Genomic DNA, 6,880 nt, shown 5'->3' on the forward strand with positions numbered 1-6,880 from the left:
CTGCATCGGGTTGGGCTTGGCTTGGCTTACCAGCCCTAAAATGTAAGCCTGTTTAATAACCAGGCCGGGTTTGAACTTCATTTTGGACTCATTAGCTGACTGGTCTTAGCATAAAAGTGTAGCCCACCTGTGATTAGAGCAGTCTCATTTTGTGGGCTGGGAAATGCATGGCCCAGATCTTTTACACATATCATGACGTTAGCATGTGCCGCCGTGGGAGCGAGTTTCATAAAAGCATGGCTCTACTTCCACCAGATTCTTGGTGCCCTTCCTTTTTTCTGTGTGCGGGCTGGTCCAGCCAGTGGGCTAGCTACCAAGATGGGCCCCAAGTGCAATAATCATAGGCTACCGTTAAAGCCTATTTCTCGATCCAAATCATCCATAAGGTAATCCAAAGTGAATATTTATATTAAGATTTTTCGGATTGGATTCCATCCTCCCTGCAGTTAATAGAATAGAGATGGCCCAGTTTCAAATCCCTCCCAAGTCCTACAGGATCATGGCCCAATGGACCCATGGGCCCATCACTTTTCAAGGCATGGGTCCCTTGCTTCCCAACGTGGATATATCATACCCCAAAATCAGATTTATTGAGTAAACCTAACCTCTGATTAAACACATGTTTGTCTGATCCCGACCGTTGATTACTGTATAACTGTCCTTTAAATGCCAACTTATTGACAGATTAGGTTGTCCATTTAGTGTTATTTATTTATTTTGTTTGATTGACCCATATGAAGTGGGCCCGATTTTGTCAGTCTAATTTGAATTAAACATATGCCACGTGCAGAATTTCTAGGGCATGAGCATGATGCATAACGCATTTCCAGAGTATAGAAGTTAATTTCTTCTTAGTAAAAACTATTTATGTTAACCCTAGTGCTTGCTTTTAAAATCATTATCTTGTTATTTTAAATTCACTTCCCTTTAAAAACATTAACAGTTTCTTTTAGAATCATGATTAGGTGCAACATCATTCCACAACATGGGCTGGGCCTGAATTACCCATTTGATACTGGCTCATCTGCAGCTGTCCTCACTAACACATCATGCTGTCATCAGGCAAGCCTAGGGTCGGCGTCGGCCGGATGTTGAACAGGTCAGTTCTGCCCAAAGGGCCGGACCTATTCAAAATTTATATTTTGCTTGACACATGCTCACCCATCGAATTTAGAATTTTAGCCATGTGCACATTTTAGAATTTTACAAGGTTCTGTGTTCCACACGTAGTGTCCATTGCATGTGGGTCCAAAATATAAAAAAAAAAAAACATATGAAAATAAGATATTGTTTGTGCAGCTTTCTTAGTGGGCCACCATCAAATAATCATGTGCACCTTGGGCCTTAAACTTAGTCAACTATGTGTAAAACTATTTATGGGATATAAATAAATCAGTTAAAGCTACTATCCTGCAACTGTTGTTGATGTCTTCAAAGGACGTGTATTATTATAGGATTGCTTTTTATACACTTCTTTTCTTTTCTTTTCTTTTCGTTTTTTTTTTTTAAATGCTACAAAGATAATGCATAGATTTGCCAATTCCACATGTAGGAAGACAGCCGAACATGAAACGTGTGTGGGAGATCTGAACTTTCCATAAGTCTGGAAATAATGCTTAGATCTTCAGTGTAAAAGATAAGATAATTTTACTCTTCAGTTGGGCCACAATGTGCTAAGTAAATTTGATAGTCACAATTTGTTTTGATACGGTGTGGCCCACCTTAGAACTGAAATGGCCTGATTTTCATGCCAGAAGATGTAAACAATATAGCTCACTTGATGGAAGTCTCGGATCCCAAACACGTGCCACTTGCATTCAGGGTTAAATATGTACGGATCCAACAAGCGTGTGGAATTAGTAAACCTCCGAGAAGAACAGAGGACATGCTGGCCTAATGGAATACAGCAATCATATGGCTGGTCTCATTTAAATTTGGATCAGTGTGAAGGTCCCTACTTAATAATCATAGTACTAATGAGTAGGAATTGCATGGACCTCAGCCCAAGGATATGGAAATTGTACTCGAGTTTTCAGTTTGAACAAGTGGGGCCCACTTTCAGTGATCAAGACAATTGGTTTTCTTTCTTTGGAACTGAGAACATGCAATGCATGCCTTGAAAAATCTCCCTAACAGGACAATCCTAACAGTGGCCTGGAAATCACGGTCCACATTCAAACTGATGAAAGGCCCAAGATGTATAGCTAAGATTTTTGAAACTAGGAGATTTTTTCGAAGGGTGGTCCATCTACTTCAAGGGACAACAGATGTATGGTCTAGATGAATGAACCATGGGCCCTACTTCTACAAGGTGAAAACCGAAAACCCAGAAAGAAGTATGCATGTCTTCTCCCCGGTCCAACGTAGGTAGCGGATTAAGTGTTACCGTGTAATACGTTCGTCGGTGTTGACCTAACCATGGGGCCTACGTTGATGTATGTGTTACATATCCACACCGGAAATCAATTTTCCAGATCATTATAGGGAGTGGTCGCCAAAAAGGAAGTAGATCCAAATCTGAAATGGACCACACAGTAAGAATTGAATCCTACCATTAAAAATTTCTCAGCGGCTACAAAAGTTTTTAATCAAGCTGATATTTGTGTTTTCCTTTCATCCGTGTCTGTGTGGCCTTATCAGAAGGTTGGATGGCAAATAAACATTACTGTGGGCCTGAAGAATTTTTTTAATGGTGGGCGTTCAATCACCACTATTTCTAGTGTTGTGGCCCATTGTGATTTGGATATGCTTTAATTTTTTGTAATGTGCCATAAAATGATCTGAAAAAACTAATGAACGGAGTGGATATATAAAACATACATCCAGGTGGGCCCCACAGTCGGGCAACACCAACTAAGGTGTTACCCGGGTAACACGTAGTCCGCTCCGGCCTAAGCTTAGCCCCAGCAGGAAGCTACGTTGGGCCGCATCCATTTCCATAACAAATCCAATTTATTCATCAGTTCTACCGGCTAACGTTACTACGTCAGCTCAAAAACGACGTAGATCGAAAACTCAATTTGCCACACGAGGAAAGAAAGTGGATGGAAATGCCCACCGTTGAAATCTTCGTGAGACTCATTGTAACGTTTACATGCCATCTAAGTTATTCATAAGGTGAGTCCCATTGCGATGAACTGAAAACATAAATATATTGTGTAATCTAAAACCACTTTGTCCCACAAAGTTTTCTTTGGGAGGCATTCAATCCTCATTGTTTCCTTTGGTGTGCCCCATCTAAGTTTTGGGTGTGCCTCATTTTTGGATTTCTAATTTAGCATGAGCTAGCCAAACTAATGGACGGAGTGGATCTCAGACATACATCACGGTGGGCCCTGCATAGATCCCATACGGGAACTTCATGTAAGCTGAGGAAACAGGCAGGCAATTCGCGTCCATCTCGGGAGAGTGGGACACACCATCTCTCTCTTTTTCATGTTAAAATCCTATAAAGCTCCAGTTGCCGTTCTCGATCTGAGGCCAGACATTGATAATCTGCATTAATCGTAGTTGGTGTGACGATGAAGGTACGTAAGCCCATGTTCTGCAAATCGGTGCACCGAATTTCTGTGCACCTGTCTCTATGTTACCCATCTATCTTCTTCGAGCTGCATCTCCTTTCATTCCACCTCGTTCATCTCTCTCTCTCTCTGCAGAAAACGGTTCTGAAAGTATGCATCAACTGCGTCGAGTGCAAGACCAACATTCTCAAAGCTGTAGCTAAACTTTCAGGTGGGCCACATTCATTTATTTTGGGTTTTGGATCTTTCCACTAATCATAAGTTACACTTACGCTCAATCTATACATGTGTGAGATCCAGGCCATTCATCAGTTGGGCCCACTGTCAACTTTCCAAGGCAGAAAAACCAAGCTGGCCGGCTCATATCAGTTACATCATGAGTACTGCACGTAACTGGTCATTTTTCTGATCCAAGTGTGGTCTACTTGAAAAAATGAACATGGCACAACATGTTTAGGTGGGGGCACACCTGATGAATGGCCCAAGTTCAACAACCAAACTGGATTAGTGGGATAAGTTGGGACTTGTATATTACAGATGGGTTAAAGATGCAGGTAAGCTGGATATGGTGCTTTTCTAAGAAAAGACTCGAGAAATGATGATTTGGCTGAACGAATGGTGTAACAAGATTTACACGGAAGCGGATTGGCTGGTGTACCACACACCAAGGATCTAGATGATATGTTGACGTCACCCAGTTCTGTGGGTCCCATCATGAGGTATGTGTTATATCCAAATCGTCCATCCAATTGGCAAGCTCATCTTAAGGCTTGAGCCGAAAATAAGGACAGATCTAAAGATCAAGTGGACCACACTGCAAAAAACAGTGGGAGATTGAACATCTGCCATTGAAACCCTTTGAGGTCAGAAGTTTTGGATCATTATGATATTTGTTTTTCCTCTTCATCCAGGTATCTGTGACCTTATGAACAGATTGAATGGAAAATAAACGTTATGGTGGGCCCCATGAATGTTTTAACCATGAAAATCGTTATTTCTGTGGCTATTTGTGGTGTGGTCCGGTTGAGCTTTGGATATAATTTCTTTTTGGGTTCATTCTCTAAAATAATCTCAACAAATGGATAAACAGTGTGGATATAATAAATACGTCGCTTTTGGGGCTACGTAACTTTGATCTCTTTTGAATTGTTAGTACAACTCCGAGTTCTAACAGTGTCAAGGCTCGTCGCCCCACATGTGCCTACACTAGATTTATCGTTGGTGTGTACAGTATACCAGTCAATTTTATTTCTGATTTATATTATTACCCTATTTATTTAGCATAAGGTTTAAATGATGATGATAATCCGTCAATGTAACTTATCTGAGTCGACTCAGATTTGGTGAGGCCAATCCAATTCAACACCCCTAATCACTCTAACGATTCACCCTTGACTCAGTCTAATTCAAGCCTTACTAAGGTGAGTTGTGACTCGACATAAAGACTAGACGAGTCATTTTGAGTTATTGAATCTTTTAACCATGATCTTACTTATAACGAAAAATAGCCAAAATCTTGGTTGGTGTAGATGAAATATTTGAATTGATTTGGCGCAGGGATAAATCAATTGATTGTGGATGACGAAAAAGGGACACTGACGGTGATCGGGGACGTTGACCCAATGTGCGTGGCCAATCGGCTCAAGAAGATGGGGAAGTTGATCGAAATCATCAGCATTGGACCCGCTAAGCCCCCCGAAGAAACCAAACCCAAACCCGAAACCAAGAAAACCGATCCAAAACCGCCACTGCCCTCTTGTTGCGACAAGTGTCAATTTACCATGATCATATATGACGATGTACGTCCATGTACCATTCTTTAAATCGCACCGGCTATCACTATCAATAGTCGAGGTTTTGTAATTAAATAAAAAATAAATAAATGCCGTCTCCTCCATTTCTTAATCACTGTCATTTATCATCATGCACGTGTGGCTATGCAGGTTCTGCATTGGTCACACGTGCTAACATGTATGAACTTCACTCCCTAAGGCTAGGGCCATCTTACCGTAAAGAGAGATGTTACGGTGCTCTCAAAGCAACATAAGTCATAGTGCTCCTAATTGCATTGGGACTAGAGGTGGGCATCGAGTCAAGTTGGACAGGATTGAGTCTAACTTGACTCGATTCGATTTTTCAAGAACCTGACCCGAACTCGATCTGATTTGGGATCGAGTCCAGCAGGGCTAACTTGATCCGATTCGAATCATTGCTAGCCTGAATCGAACCGAGTTTGACTCGGACTGGGAAACCAAATCGAGTCCGATCGAGTTGAGTCTAGGGAGAGAGAGGGAGAGAAAGAAGGAGAGAGAAGGAAATGTGGGAAACTGGGAGAGAAAGAGGAGAGAAAGGAGGAGAGAAGGAAAGAGAGGAGGAAAATCGGGAGAGAAAGGATGAGATATGGGTGGGTGCGGCGCCTCTTTTAGGCAGAGAAAGAGGGGTTAGGGTTCGTTCGGATTTTGGATCGAATTAGTCCGGATTGAACACGATCTGAACTCGATCTAATGTACGATTTGATCTGAGTGGTCCTACTCAATCCGCACCGATCCAGGCCTTTGGTTCAGTTCAGTTCAAATCGGGTCAAATCCACCGGATCAGGTCGGATTCTGCTCAGCTCTAATTGAGACATTGTAAAAGTCCAATCAATTGATCTAAATCGTAAACTAGGTTTAACATAGATTTCATGGGTTACCATTTAAAAATCACACCAATTATAAAGTTCTAAGCATCGATCCAATGGCCTTTAGATGGATAGTCAATATTTCTTATTAAAAAAAAAGTGTCTAATTGATCATTTGGACCATCTATTTTGTCGGACTTGTTACAGATTGATTCCTCTGGTTCTGAGATTGCTTCTATCAGACCGTCCTACACATACCCTTTCATGGCTTGGAAAGTTAAAGTTTACCAATGTATGGAATAATCGGATTGGAGTGATTTTTTGCCGTAGCTCACGAAATGAGTTATAATCATCATGGACGGTCCAGATCAATCAAATGGATTGTCCGCTAATAGCACTGCAAGAAATAGTGTTCTAAGAGCATTGGATTATGACATCCCTGTAGTAAATAAAATAAATATTAGACATGGTGTATGGTTAACTGCTCTAATCATATTTGATTATATTTAATTAATATATAATTTGTAGAAGCATTTAACGAAAATAACATCAGTATCATCTTCAAAGAATTTTTGAAAATGATAAATGCTGAAGAGAATTGACAGCCAATTAGATCATCAACCAACAGCATTGCGAGTCGCGCGCATTCGTAATACGTTTGTAGCTCCTTAAGGATTGAAATTTCCTCATTTTTGCTAAAGTATATATTTCAATAATTTATTAAAAATCATATATAGAC

Source organism: Magnolia sinica, chromosome 17 (genome assembly GCF_029962835.1).
Source record: "Magnolia sinica isolate HGM2019 chromosome 17, MsV1, whole genome shotgun sequence".
Lineage (NCBI taxonomy): Eukaryota > Viridiplantae > Streptophyta > Magnoliopsida > Magnoliales > Magnoliaceae > Magnolia > Magnolia sinica.